This window comes from Leucopleurus acutus (genome assembly GCF_964270905.1).
Source record: "Leucopleurus acutus genome assembly, chromosome: 6".
Taxonomy (NCBI): Eukaryota; Metazoa; Chordata; class Mammalia; order Artiodactyla; family Delphinidae; genus Leucopleurus; species Leucopleurus acutus.
Window position 1 is genome coordinate 38,486,672 of NC_139149.1, and position 15,283 is coordinate 38,501,954.

General features: G+C 36.6%; 1 long non-coding RNA gene across 1 annotated transcript in view; it reads left to right on the plus strand.

Annotated features, from left to right (window-relative positions):
* The first annotated feature begins 4 nt into the window (after nucleotides 1-4).
* The window catches only part of LOC309962776, a 238,609-nt gene continuing 223,330 nt past the window's right edge, over nucleotides 5-15,283 (plus strand). Inside the window, exon 1 of the long non-coding RNA XR_014326266.1 lies at nucleotides 5-150. This is a non-coding gene — a long non-coding RNA (uncharacterized lncRNA). The remainder of the gene's footprint in view (nucleotides 151-15,283) is intronic.

Consider the following 15,283-nt stretch of genomic DNA (forward strand, 5'->3'; position numbering starts at 1 on the left):
AAGAAACTGTGACTCAGAGAGGCTGAGTAAACTCCTTGATGCTGTACAACTACATACAGTGATGAATGTGAGATTCAGACTTGGATTTGTCTGGCTCCAAAATCTCTGTTCCTTCCATGACAATAAAACAAAGGAGAAGAAGAGCGAGAGGTGAGTATGTGCCTTTCAACTGTTATTAAATTTTCCCTTATCTATTCGCCTTCTTCCTTTCACTCTCTCTTGGGTTGTTCATAGACAAAGCAGTGCCTTCACAGAACTATAAAGATTGATCAAAGTACCAGATTATGAGATTATTCAGAGGCCAATATGTAATCCTTGGGGCTTTCATTCTCGTCTCACTCTCACAGCTGCCTGCATTAATACTCTCTGATAAACACATGGTTTCCTTTTTATTCTGGAAAACATCGATTCTCAGTAACAAAGGATGCATATTTAAGCAAACCAAGGAATATATAGTCATCACTGAATGCTCAACTTGGAAAGACTATTGTATTGCAGCTAGCTCTTTCTGTAAAGAGAGTAGGATTATAAAACCAAAAGAGACAAGAAGGAATATTTTCTGCTCAACCAAGCATATCTAAAGCATATTAGAAGTTTGGAGACAATATTCTATGTTATTTTTTTAAAAAAAAGGTTGCATGGAACTATTACCTGGTTGTAAGAAAATAGCATGTAAAAAGGGATAATGTTATGAGTAAAAAGGGTATGGAGAAAAGAAAAGATGTGTGAACACTTGGTTTTTATTCTTTGACTTGGTCACAGAACTCAGCCATTGAGAACACATCTTTTTAAGTTGCCTGCATCAGTGCTGTGATAGCTCTTTAGTGTTTGATACATTAAGGCAGGTATATGTTTTGGCCATTTCTAAAAACTCAAGATTTTCCTGGAAGTCCCTTGTATGTTCTAGCCATCCATTGCTAGGTAGCAATATGTGGATGTTACAGAGAAATGTTACAGAGTGAATGTTATTTGTCTCTAGGACATAATGGAGGAGGAGGAGCCTGTGATTTAATATTTTGGTTTTTAGTTTGAATGTGATTCATACAGTGTGTCACGGGACTGTAATTGTGATATTAGATATAGCAGTTGCCTATCTGCTCTTCTTTCTGTCTTTCTCCTTGTTGTTACGATGAAGACAATGATATTGCCTCCCTCACAGATATATGAAGGTAATCCATGTAAAGAATTTAACGCAGTGCGTGGCACTCGGCAAGTATGCAATAAATGTTAGCTGATATCGCCTTCCTCCTCATCAGCTGCATTATTGTCATCATCACTGAACTCCTCTGAACTCCATTCTCATAGGGAAGTGGTAATGTGGTAAGGAGCTTTGGTTCCCTTATATATGCACAAGGCTTATCAGAGGTGATAATACTGCCACGACCTTCCTATCTCTTTGGTACTGGGACATTGTTTGATCTAGAAAGGAACAGGCATGGGTTTAGGTGGGACTCCCCTCAGGATGTTGGCCTGCTTTGTTTTGAGCTTCTTTACCTTGAGGTGATTATGCATGTATTTTATTTTATTTATTTATTTTTTAATTTTTTTTTAAGGGGTAAGGGTGTAGGGGACATTTCATTGCTTAGTCCAAGGGGCCCTTCTTTTTTTAAAAAAATTTTTTTATTTATTTATATTTATTTTTGGCTGTGCTGGGTCTTCGTTTCTGTGCGAGGACTTTCTCTAGTTGTGGCAAGCGGGGGCCACTCTTCATCGCAGTGCACGGGCCTCTTACTATCGTGGCCTCTCTTGTTGCAGAGCACAGGCTCCAGATGCGCAGGCTCAGCGGCCATGGCTCATGGACCTAATTGCTCCGCAGCATGTGGGATCTTCCCAGACCAGGGCTTGTAACCCGTGTCTCCTGCATTGGCAGGCAGATTCTCAACCAGTGTGCCACCAGGGAAGCCCATGATTATGCCTGTATTTTAGAACTCAAAGCATGTAGACAGAGCAGAGAACAAGGATGAGGAGAAGATTTAAGCAAAAACTGATTAACCACTGAGTGAGAAGCATCTATAAGTCACATTTGGTAAACTTAGGATTCAGGCTGTGGTGATCTGGCTCCATAAGGAAGTGGAAATACTTAGACTTGAAAGGAGGGTATAAAGCTACCTGGGAGCATGTTAAAAATGCAAAATCTCTGGCTCCAATCCAAAACTACTGCCCCAGAATCTGTATTTTAAAAAAATCCATAGTGATTCATATGTACAATTAAATTCTCTTGAATGAGATTGACTAGGAAGTGGAAGAGAGATGGTAGCATTGGGCCTTGCATAATGCAAATCGCCCCATATATATAGAATCAGAATATGTAAGGGGTGCTTCCCTGGTGGTGCAGTGGTTGAGAATCTGCCTGCCAATGCAGGGGACACGGGTTCGAGGCCTGGTCTGGGAAGATCCCACATGCCACGGAGCAACTGGGCCCGTGAGCCACAACTACTGAGCCTGTATGTCTGGAGCCTGTGCTCCGCAACAAGAGAGGCCACGACACTGAGAGGCCTGCGCACCGCAATGAAGAGTGGCCCCTGCTCGCCGCAACTGTAGAAAGCGCTCGCACAGAAACGAAGACCCAACACAGCCAAAAAAAAAAAAAAAAAAAAGAATATGTAACGGGCTAAGGAAGCTGCATTTTAAGAAACCCTTCAGGGAATTTTTATGAACACTAGAGTTCGAGGACCCCAAGTAAAAGATAAAAACTGTCCTGGGGAGGAGTGCAATATACACTATGAACAGTAGATGTCACTACTGTACAATTTGAAAATGACATCGTTAGCAGCCAAAAGAATTATTACAAGAACATTCTCTAAATTTGCAATGTAAAGATCTAGGGAAAATGAACTCTAATTTAAACAGAGTTGGATTTTCCTGTGATTTTATTAAAGATCTTTAGGACATACGAACAGCTTACAAAGAGTGATTGGAGATTTAGAAATTTGGGGTACATGTAAATAAACCTATTCTAAGGAATAATGTCTCAGTGTACTTGGGGAAATAAAGTGAATGTTTTGTGGTTTAAAAAACCAAACTGGATTCCACAGTCAAAGTATACAAGGCACTCAATGACTCTTAGAATATCTTTTCCTGGCCTTATATCACAATGTTAGTTTTATACTGGGTTTGCCAGATATTTAATTTTCATCTGCAGCTCAGGGATTGAAGCCTTGTGTGCTGTCCCTGTAAACATTGTCTTTATCTGTAGACACTGCAACATGCTGGGGGACTTGGATTCAAGTTCTGGCTTTTCTGTAAAGCTCCATGTGGATCACCACGACAATTTCTTAGCGTCTGTGAGCCTTGAAACAGGCATAAAAAAGGTCCACATAAGGGGTATCATGAGGAGGACCCAGATAATAAATGTGAAATAATTTTGAAGTGTTAAATAAATGCAAAGTATTATTTGAATGCTTATAGTGTTGGACCTTTGCTTTGATATTGGTCTTTGAAACCTCACCAAAGTACCCTTTCCATAAAAATGACTCTGGTTCTGCTAAGAGCCTGGTTATTTTCCCCAACTACATCTTTTGTTCCACATGTAAGTTTGACTGATAAAATGTAGGATACTCAGTTACATTTGAGTTTCAGATAAACAATGCATAATTTTTTAGTGTAAGTATGGGTTAGATATTGCATGGCAATCTGGCAAATCTAACTCAAAGGCAAACTAAGGAAGCTGTTCCATGTTTCTATTTCTGTACCCGAAGGTCATCTAATTGATCAAATCTTCTATTCTACCTTGTATGGAAAAAGTCTGGCTCAAAAAATGTAGGTCTAAAAATGCTTTTGGAGAGTTATTGCTAACTGAAAGCTCACATCTTCAAAAATGTTTATACTTCCTGTCTGGAAATGGCTTGCTTGGACTTATACACTAAAGACTGCTTGGAGGGAAATAGGGCCACTTAATTAATCCTTGGAATTATTTTTCATTTCTGTTATAGTCTGTTATTCTTTTGATTTTTGATTATTCATTAACATGTCTTTCTCTCTCCCACTGTGTGGTTGTGGGACTAGAAGGAGGGAAAGCGTGAATCTCCAAAATGAAAGCCACTCAAATGTTGGTGTATAAAAAATTCTGATGCATTTCTGGCACAGCCCTCTCTTCCCAATTATATTTCATGCAGGAAATTATGCTATTAAAGTGTATAGACTATACATAGAGAGTCCACATCCCAATAACGGACAAGAGTAAGGAGAAGGAATGGTGGGAGTGAGGTATATGCTAAGTGTTGAGAAAGAGTTATCCTGGGGAACAATTTGCAATTTCAAAGTACTTGAGGATAATACACAAAATGGGGGTTAACAAAATAAAATAAATCCAAAATTACACTTTCATGGGTATGCCCTGAAGTAGAATGAGGAATAACCCTAGGAATCCTGAGGTACTGAACTGCCAAGTCTAACAGGAAGCCCTTGGAGGGTAACTGCAGAAAAATGGCACCTTTTGGCTCAGCTAATGTTAACATTAGCCTATGGACACTAGATGGCAATACATGGCAACGTGAGGATTTTCGAATTTGTGGTGGGATGCTGAATTAGCGGAGGAAGAGCTGTGAGATGAGCTTTGGTTTCCTGCTGTTAATACAGAGCCCTTCAATTTACGGTAGAATGTTCCTTCAGCTGTGATCTTATGAAACTTAAATGGGGCAGGGATCGGGTCGGATCCACCTCTAGTGTTTTCCTTCCTTTTATTTTCTTCCATTTTAAGACTGGTTACTTCACACTTCTGCAAAGTACTTAGTCTCATCGGGCATCCAAACTTGATACCTATGTCTAAATTTAGATACAGAGATGACAAAGCTGTTTAATTGGAGAGGTATTAACAGGAGAGGAGAGCGACATTGCACTGAGGTGATTTGAGCCACCAATGAGGGTTCCTGGGCTGTGTGTTCCTGTCACTAAGAACATTTGCTAATCTGCTGACAAATTGCAATGGGAATATCTCCTGGACATGCTGAAAGCCCAGTGCCCTGTCATTTGAGTAGAGTAGGCTCTTCACCAGCCCACGGGAGTATCAATGATTAGCTTACGCTTTGGCATAAGGTTCCCGTTTTCTTTACGGTTTGATGATGTTGGTGGCATCAGTGATGCATGTTTGTTAATTGCTTAAAGAAGCTTTTGTCTTTAAAAAAATCTATAAAAGCTTAGATCAGGTAAGCTTTTCTCTATTTTAATTTTTATTGATATTTCTGAGTTCCAAGGAAATTACATGCATATCAAATGATCATTGAAACCTTTTTATCCATTGTTTTGGGAATTTCCTCCTGTATTTATGCCCTTTCTCCTGCCTAAGTAAAACAGAAGGGTTTAGTTAGGATTTGGGGATGAAATTTACAAAGCCTATATTCTCAACGAAAATTTGGGATTTAAGTTAATTTTCATGCACCAATTTGTATCCCTCTTGCCCCCTTTACATGGTCAGTTTTGTCTTCAGCTGTCTTCTAGCATTACCTATGGTTAGCTAAGCAAACTATACTTATTCCTACCTGAGTCTTTGTCATCCTGTTAATACCTGCTGGTATGCCCCTTCTCCCTCCTTTTCAGTATTCAGCTCCAAGGCATCTCCTTTAAGAAGTTATTTCTGGGTAATTCATACTAATCTGCTTTCCTGAACTCATATAATATTACTAAGGTTAGCTCATGATTATAACCTAGGCTCAGTTGTTTTCTGATTGGTTTACACATGCACATGTGCACACACACACACACACACACACACACACACACACACACACACAGCTAACTAGATTACAAGCTTTTTGAAGGTGAGGACTGCACCCCAGTGCCATCTAGCAGTATGGTATGTATTGAATATACATACCCAATAGATATCCATCTTTTATCCGTCTCTGTGATCCCAAAGCCTGAAACATAGTAGGTGTTCAATAAATGTTTGTTGAAAGAGCTGAAAAATTGATTTAAACTACTCTGCTGAAGTAGTAGATCTCTGATAATATTAGATTGTGACATCTATTGTGAAAAACTTAGTAATCATCAGTGTAGACCTTACAAGAGCTAGTTCAAGCCTTATCTCCTCCATGAGAAATTTCCAAGGCCAGCACAATCCTGATTTCTCCTCCTTATTCTAAAGTACTAAATTATCTCATCTCTCTTCATCATATCTATGTTGGGCAAGTGCCTAAGGTTCATATCTGTAGTGTAGGGTTAATACTGGTGTCTACCTGTTACGGTTGTGATGATTAAATGATTTAATATATATAAAGTACTTAGAACTTTTCCTGGCATATAATAAGTGATTGATTGGTATTGTTTATTATTGTTACTGATATAAGATTGTTCTTTGTTTTATGTACTTAGAACTTGTCCTACCAATTAGATTATAAACTTTCAGGGGCAGGCATCTTCATTTTAATATCTTAGAGAATATATGTCCCTTTTTCATTCCAAGTATTGGTATTTAGTGTCTTTTTTCTTTTCCTCGTTAGTCTGACTAGAGGTTTATCAATTTCGTTGACTTTTCTCCTAGTAATAGTTTTTGGTTTCATTGTTTTTGTACAGGTTTTCTGTTTTCAATACCACTGATTTCTGCTCTTTATTATTTTCTTTCCCCTGCTTACTTTGGGTTTAGTTTTTCATTCTTTTTCTAGTTTCTTATGGTAGAAGCTTAGATAATTGATTTGAGAACTTTCTTGTTTTCTAATATAAGCATTTGCTATAATTTCCCCTCTAAACCCTGCTTCAGCTGCATTCCTTAAACTTTGATATGTTTTTATTTTTATTCAGTTAAAATTTTTTCTATTTTTCCTTATTTCTTCTTTATTCATGAGTTATTTAGAAGTGTGTTGTTTAATTTTCAAATACTTGGGGATTTCTCATACTATATCTCCTGATGATTTCTAGTTTAACTCTTTGGTAGACATAGAACATACTTTAACTGTTTTCAGTTCTCCTAAATTTATTGAGACATTTTATGGTCCTGAATATGATCTGATTTGGTGAATATGCAGCAGTGTGTGCTTGGAAAGTTTGTGCATTCTGCTGTTGTTGACTATAGTGTTTTATAAATGTTATTTAGGTCAAGTTAGTTGATAGCCTTGTTCAAATTTTCTGTGTCCTTCAGACTTTCTGAATCCTTATTCTATTAATTTCTGAAAGAGAGGTGTCAGTCTCCAAGTATAAGATTTGCTTGTCTCCTTTCAGATTTACATTTTGTAGTTTAAAATTGTTAGTAGGTATGTAAACATTTAGGACTGGTATGTCTTCTTGATGAGTTAACCTCTCTATTGTTATGGAATGTCCTTCTTTATTCATGATAATATTTCTTATTCTGAACTATTTTTTTGTCTCGTATTAATATTGCCACTCAAATTTTCTTTTGATTTGTGTTAGCATGTTATATATTTTTCCATCCTTCTACTTTTAAGCTACCTATGCCTTTATATTTAATGAGTCTTGCAGTCATTTTTGGAGGGGTTCGATATGGCAATCTCTGCTTTTAATTGGAATGTTTAAACTGTTTATATTTAATGTCATTATTCATATGGTTGGATTTAAATCTACCTTCTTGCTGTTTGCTTTCTATTTTTCCCACCTGTTCTTTGTTCCTTTTTCCTGTTGCCCTTCCTTTTATTGAGATTAATTGACTATTTTTTATGATTACATTTTATTTACATTGTTGGATTGTACCTCCTTCTTTTGTTTTTTATTAGTTTCTCTTGGGTTGACAATATGTACATTCAACTTATCACAGTCTGCCTTCAAATGATATTGTACCTTTTCACATGTAATATAAAAACCTTACAACAGTATACTTCCATCTCTTTATCCTTTGTGCTAGCATTGTCATATATTTTACATCCACAAATGCTGTAAATCCCAAACTATAATGTTATCAATTGTTCTTTAAACAGTCAATTATATTGTGAAGATAGTATAAAAGTGAGAAATTTATCTTTTACATTCCTCCACATATTTATCATTTCTGGCTTTTTTCTATCTTTTGTGAAGATTTCACTTTTTATCTTGTGTTATTTTAGGGCTGCCTAGGAAACTTCCTGTAATATTTTTGGAGTGCTGCTCTACTGGTGATGAAGTCTCTTAGTTTTGTTCATCCAGAAATGTGTATTTAGTCATTGTTTTTGAAAGGTATTTTCCCTTGGGAAAGAGCTGTAGGTATACAGTGTTTTGTTTATTTTTTTCTTCTAATACATTTGGCTTCCATAGTTTCTGATGAAGAGTCTGCTGTTATTCTTTTCTTTATTGCCCTGTAGGTAATGTGTCAGTGTATCTTGCTTTTACTGGATAAATTTAATATTTTCTTTTTATCGTTAGTTTTCAGCAATTTGATTACATTGTGTCTTGACATACAATACCCTTCTGAGGATTCTACTTGATGCTCTGTGTATATGTGTGTGTGTGTGTGTGTGTGTGTGTGTGTGTGTGTGTGTGTGTATTCCAGTTTGGCTTGAGGGGAGACAATCTATTTCTAGTCCTCTGTGACTCACAGTGGTTTTTCTGACTCCTCCTTTCTTGTGGTTCTTTCTCTAGCCTTGGACCATTTCCTCTCATGCATGTACTGATAAGTAGCCAAAGTCTCAAGTGGATCCCACAGCAGATCTCTGGAGTTCTTTCTTTGTGCAGCTACTTTCTCTGTAGTGCTATGTTCCACAAATTCTAACTTTCTTGGTTTACCTGCATTCTGATCTCTGCTTCTTCAATGCAGGAAGACTGCGTGACTCTGTGTTGTTGCCTTAAAACTGCCCCCAGGAAGTGATCTGGTGAATGTTGAGGTTCCACTGTGTGTGTTCTAGCTCTCAGGTCTCTTCTCCAATGTCTGTAAGCCATTGTTTCCTATATTTTGTCTGATTTTCTAGTTGTTTTTAACACAGGGGGTGATTGTGGTGCTAAATCCATCCTTTTTTTACTCCATTTTGGCTTGAAGACAAAGTGTCTGTGGATATACTGATGGAGCTGGAAGGTGAGTCTTACTTCTTGACACACTGCTATTAAAGACCAAATGAACACCCCAGAATTTATGATAGAAGAGAATAGCCAGCAAATTACTGATCAGACCAGAGCATGTATGAGTAGTCTAGTAATTCTCAAGCAATGATAAATAAAAGAATCACAAAGATCCTCTGAATTAGATTGTTCTTTAAACTGTACATCAACTGTGGTGGAACAATGGCATGAAATGTGGAGTCCTTTTCTTCTATGATCTCTGCAAAGTCTTAGACTTTTAAAATGTATTGCTTCCCTTATTTTAGATGGAATGCCTGTAGTTCAAGCAGGTCGTTACCTTTCTATCTGGCAGAGAGTTGGCAGGAAGGGCCACCAAGTAGATCTAATATACCAACTGCCTTAATAATGTATGCATAGGTATAGGTAAATGAAAAGCAACTTTAGTCTTCTGACTTCACATTAGACAATTATATGTTTAACTTCCTAATAGATAAACAATTTATTGCCTTTCAAGTCCTCTTGCTTAAAAACAGCTCCTCCTGGAATTTTGCTTTTGTATGTTGTTTTAGCCTTGGCATAAATCCCCAGTGATTCAGTGTAAAACTTTGTATCTAAATCTCCCTGAAAGAGAGTACAGCATTTTTATGAGCATAGTAGTACCATTCAAAATCATGTAAATGTACACACGTGTGAATATGTATATATAGCTTTAAAACTCTATAAAGGATTATACTTTTAACATTTTTTTGATTTGTCTTTTAAAATGTCATGAATTTTCAAATAATACTGCTCTCTATTATTGTTCAGTTAGAGATATTTTTCTAGGGAATAATATGTAAATTCTTTGCTTCTTCAGAAGTTGTTATGGTTTCCCAATGTTATATGGAATAATATATTGGGAGAATTTTTCTGTTTTGTGGCAGCTTTTACTATCTTTAAAAAATGGTTCAAATCCCAAGTCACAATATCTTAGTGTCAAATAATATTAAAAATGTTCTGCAAAAGAAAAATAATAGAAGAATTTTCTCATATTGGCCAATTGCAAATTTTAACCATGATTCTTTTTTTTTTTTTTAACATCTTTATTGGGGTATAATTGCTTTACAATGGTGTGTTAGTTTCTGCTTTATAACAAAGTGAATCAGTTACACATATACATATGTTCCCATATCTCTTCCCTCTTGCGTCTCCCTCCCTTCCACCCTCCCTATCCCACCCCTCCAGGCGGTCACAAAGCACCGAGCTGATCTCCCTGTGCTTTGCGGCTGCTTCCCACTAGCTGTCTACCTTAAGTTTGGTAGTGTGTACATGTCCATGACTCTCTCTCTCCCTGTCACAGCTCACCCTTCCCCCTCCCCATATCCTTAAGTCTGTTCTCCAGTAGGTCTGTGTCTTTATTCCTGTCTTACCCCTAGGTTCTTCATGACATTTTTTTTTCTTCTTAAATTCCATATATATGTGTTAGCATACGGTATTTGTCTTTTTCTTTCTGACTTACTTCACTCTGTATGACAGACTCTAGGTCTATCCACCTCATTACAAATAGCTCAATTTTGTTTCTTTTTATGGCTGAGTAATATTCCATTGTATATATGTGCCACATCTTCTTTATCCATTCATCCGATGATGGGCACTTAGGTTGTTTCCATCTCCGGGCTATTGTAAATAGAGCTGCAATGAACATTTTGGTACATGACTCTTTTTGAATTTTTTTAACCATGATTCTTAATAAATTTCTCTTTGACATGAATTTCTAAATACCAATCTGACTTTCTAAATCAAAGGAGTTGTTAAAACCAAATGATCCAATTACAGGTTTATTTTAAAAATGAATAAATAAAGAAAGCTTTCTAGCTTTCTAGCTGCTTAAAATGCTATTGCTCTTTTTACAGAATGTCAAAAAAGTAATCAGTCTTCCTTTGATTAGGCTTATACCTTATCTTTCTCTCAAGCTTTTCTTTTTAACATCTTTATTGGAATATAATTGCTTTACAATGTTATGTTAGTTTCTGCTGTATAACAAAGTGAATCAGCTATGTGTATACATATATCCCCATATCCCCTCTCTCTTGTGCCTCCCACCCATGCTCCCTATCCCACCCCTCCAGGTGGTCACAAAGCACCGAGCTGATCTCCCTGTGCTATGCAGCTGCTTCCCACCAGCTATTTTACATTTAGTAGTGTATATATGTCAGTGCTACTCTCTCACTTTGTCCCAACTTCCCCTTCCCCGTGTCCTCAAGTTCACTCTCTATGTCTGCATCTTTATTCCTGTCCTGCCCCTAGGTTCTTCAGAACCATTTCCTTTTGTTTTTTAGATTCCAAATATATGTGTTAGCATACGGTATTTGTTTCTCTCTTTCTGACTTACTTCTTCACTCTGTATGACAGACTCTAGGTCCATCTACCTCACTACAAATAACTCAATTTCGTTTCTTTTTATGGCTGAGTAATATTCCATTGTATATGTGTGCCACATCTTCTTTATCCATTCATCTGTCGATGGACACGTAGGTTGTTTCCATGTCCTGGCTATTGTAAACAGTGCTGCAGTGAACACTGTGGTACATGTCTCTTTTTGAATTATGGTTTTCTCAGGGTATATGCCCAGTAGTGGGATTGCTGGGTCATATGGTAGTTCTATTTTTAGTTTTTTAAGGAACCTCCATACAGTTCTCCATAGTGGCTGTATCAACTTACATTCCCACCAACACTGCAAGAGCGTTTCCTTTTCTCCACACCCTCTCTGGCATTTATTGTTTGTAGATTATTTGATGATGGCCATTCTGACCGGTGTGAGGGGATACTTCATTGTAGTTTTGATTTGCATTTCTCTAATGATTAGTGATGTTGAGCATGCTTTCATGTGTTTGTTGGCAATCTGTATGTCTTCTTTGGAGAAATGTCTATTTAGATCTTCTGCCCATTTTTGGATTGGGTTGTTGTTTTTGTTTTTGATATTGAGCTGCATGAGCTGCTTGTATATTTTGGAGATTAATCCTTTGTGAGTTGCTTCATTTGCAAATATTTTCTGCCATTCTGAGGGCTGTCTTTTCGTCTTGTTTAGGTTTCCTTTGCTGTGCAAAAGCTTTTAGGTTTCATTAGGTCCCATTTGTTAATTTTTATTTTTATTTCCATTTCTCTAGGTGGTGGGTCAAAAAGGATCTTGCTGTGATGTATGTCATAGAGTATTCTGCCTATGTTTTCTTCTAAGAGTTTTATAGTGTCTGCCCTTACATTTAGGTCTTTAATCCATTTTGAGTTTATTTTTGTGTATGGTGTTAGGAAGTGTTCTAATTTCATTCTTTTACATGTAGCTGTCCAGTTTTCCCAGCACCATTTATTGAAGAGGCTGTCTTTTCTCCATTATATATTCTTGCCTCCTTTATCAAAGATAAGGTGACCATATGTGTGCTGGTTTATCTCTGGGCTTTCTATTGTGTTCCATTGATCTATATTTCTTTTTGCCAGCCTCATACTGTCTTGATTAATGTAGCTTTGTAGTATAGTCTGAAGTCAGGGAGCCTGATTCCTCCAGCTCCATTTTTCTTTCTCAAGATCGCTTTGGCTATTTGGGGTCTTCTGTGTTTCCATGCAAATTGTGAAATTTTTTGTTCTAGTTCTGTGAAAAATGCCATTGGTAGTTTGATAGGGCTTGCATTGAATCAGTAGATTGCTCTGGGTAGTATAGTCATTTTCACAATGTTGGTTTTTCTAATCCAAGAACATGATATATCTCTCCATCTGTTTGTATCATCTTTAATTTTTTTTGTCAGGGTCTTATAGTTTTTGGCATATAGGTCCTTTGTCTCCCTAAGTAGGTTTATTCTTAGGTATTTTATTCTTCTTGTTGCAGTGGTAAATGGGAATGTTTCCTTTATTTCTCTTTCATATTTTTCGTCATTAGTGTATAGAAATGCAAGAGATTTCTGTGCATTAATTTTGTATCCTGCTACTTTACCAAATTCATTGATTAGCCATAGACGTTTTCTGGTAGCATCTTTAGGATTTTCTATATATAGTATCATGTTATCTGCAAACAGTTACAGTTTTACTTCTTTTCTGATTTGGATTCCTTTTATTTCTTTTTCTTCTCTTGTTGCCGTGGCTAGAACTTCCAAAACTATGTTGAATAATAGTGCTGCGAGTGGGCAACCTTGTCTTGTTCCTGATCTTAGGGGAAATGGTTTCAGTTTTTGACCACTGAGAATAATGCTGGCTGTGGGTTTGTCATATATGGCCTTTATTATGTTGAGGTAGGTTCCCTCTATGCCTGCTTTCTGGAGGGTTTTTTATCATAAATGGGTGTTGAATTTTCTTGAAAGCTTTTTCTGCATCTACTGAGATTATCATATGGTTTTATCTTTCAGTTTGTTAATATGGTGTATCACATTGATTGATTTGAGTATATTGAAGATCTTTGCATTTGTGGGATAAACCCCACTTGATCATGGTGTGTGATCCTTTTAATGTACTGTTGGATTCTGTTTGCTAGTATTTTGTTCAGGATTTTTGCATCTATGTTCATCAGTGATATTCACCTGTAGTTTTTTTTTCTTTTTGACATCTTTGTGTGGTTTTGGTATCAGGGTGATGGTGACCTCGTAGAATGAGTTTGGGAATATTCCTCCCTCTGCTATATTTTGGAAGAGTTTCAGAAGGATAGGTGTTAGCTCTTCTCTAAATGTTTGATAGAATTCGCCTCTGAAGCCATCTGGTCCTGGGCTTTTGTTTGTTGGAAGATTTTTAATGACAGTCTCAATTTCAGTGCTTGTGATCGGACTCTTTATATTTTCTATTTCTTCCTGGTTCTGTTCAGAAGGTTGTGCTTTTCTAAGAATGTGTCCATTTCTTCCAGGTTGTCCATTTTATTGGCATAGAGCTGCTTCTAGTAATATCTCATGATCCTTTGTATTTCTACAGTATCAGTTGTTGCTTCTCCTTTTTCATTTCTAATTCTGTTGATTTGAGTCTTCTCTCTTTTTTTCTTGATGAGTCTGGCTAATGGTTTATCAGTTTTGTTTATCTTCTCAAAGAACCAGCTTTTAGTTTTATTGATCTTTGAGATAGTTTTGGTCATTTCTTTTCATTTATTTCTGATCTGATCTTTATGATTCCTTTCCTTCTGCTAACTTTTTTTTTGTTCTTCTTTCTCTAATTGCTTTAGGGGTAAGGTTAGGTTATTTATTTAAGATGTTTCTTGTTTCTTGAGCTAAGATTGTATTGCTGTAAACTTCCCTCTTAGAACTGTTTTTACTGCATCCCATAGGTTTTGGGTCATTGTTTTTTCATTGTCATTTGTTTCTAGGTAGTTTTTGATTTCCTCTTTGATTTCTTCAGTGATCTCTTGGTTATTTAGTAGTGTATTGTTTAGCCTCCATGTGTTTGTATTTCTAACAGTTTTTTTCCCTGTAATTGATAGGTAGTCTCATAGGGTTGTGGTCAGAAAAGATACTTGATGTGATTTCAATATTCTTAACTTTACCCAGGCTTGATTTGTGACCCAAGATATGATCTATTTGGGGAATGATCCATGAGCATTTGAGAAGAATGTGTATTCTGTTGTTTTTGGATGGAATGTCATATAAATATCAATTAAGTCCATCTAATCTAATGTGTCATTTAAAGCTTGTGTTTCCTTTTTTATTTTCATTTTGGATACTTTGTCCATTGGTGAAAGTGGGGTGTTAAAGTCTCCTACTATTATTGTATTACTGTCAGTTTCCCCTTTTATGGCTGTTAATATTTGCCTTAGGTATTGAGGTGCTCCTATGTTGGGTGCATACATATTTACAAATGTTATATGTTCTTCTTGGATTCATCCCTTGATCATTATGTAGTGTCCTTCTTTGTCTGTTGTAATAGTCTTTATTTTAAAGTCTATTTTGTCTGATATAAGAAATGCTACACCAGCTTTCTTTTGATTTGCATTACATGGAATATCTTTTTCCATCCCTTCACTTTCAGTCTGTATGTTTTCCTAGGTCTGCAGTGAGTCTCTTGTAGACAGCATATATATGGATATTGTTTTTGTATCCAATCAGCCAGTCTATGTCTTTTGGTTGGAACATTTAATGCATTTACATTTAAGGTAATTATCAATATGTATGTTCCTATCACCATTTTCCTAATTGTTTTCGGTTTGTTTTTGTAGGTCTTTTCCTTCTCTTGTGTTTCTTGCCTAGAGAAGTTCTTTTAACATTTGCTGTAAAGCTGGTTTGGTGGTGTTGAATTCTCTTAACTCTTGCTTGTCTATAAAGGTTTTAATTTCTCCATCAGATCTGAATGAGATCCTTGCTGGGGAGAGTAATCATGGTTATAGGTTTTTACCTTTCATCACTTTAAATATGCCCTGCCACTCCCTTCTGGC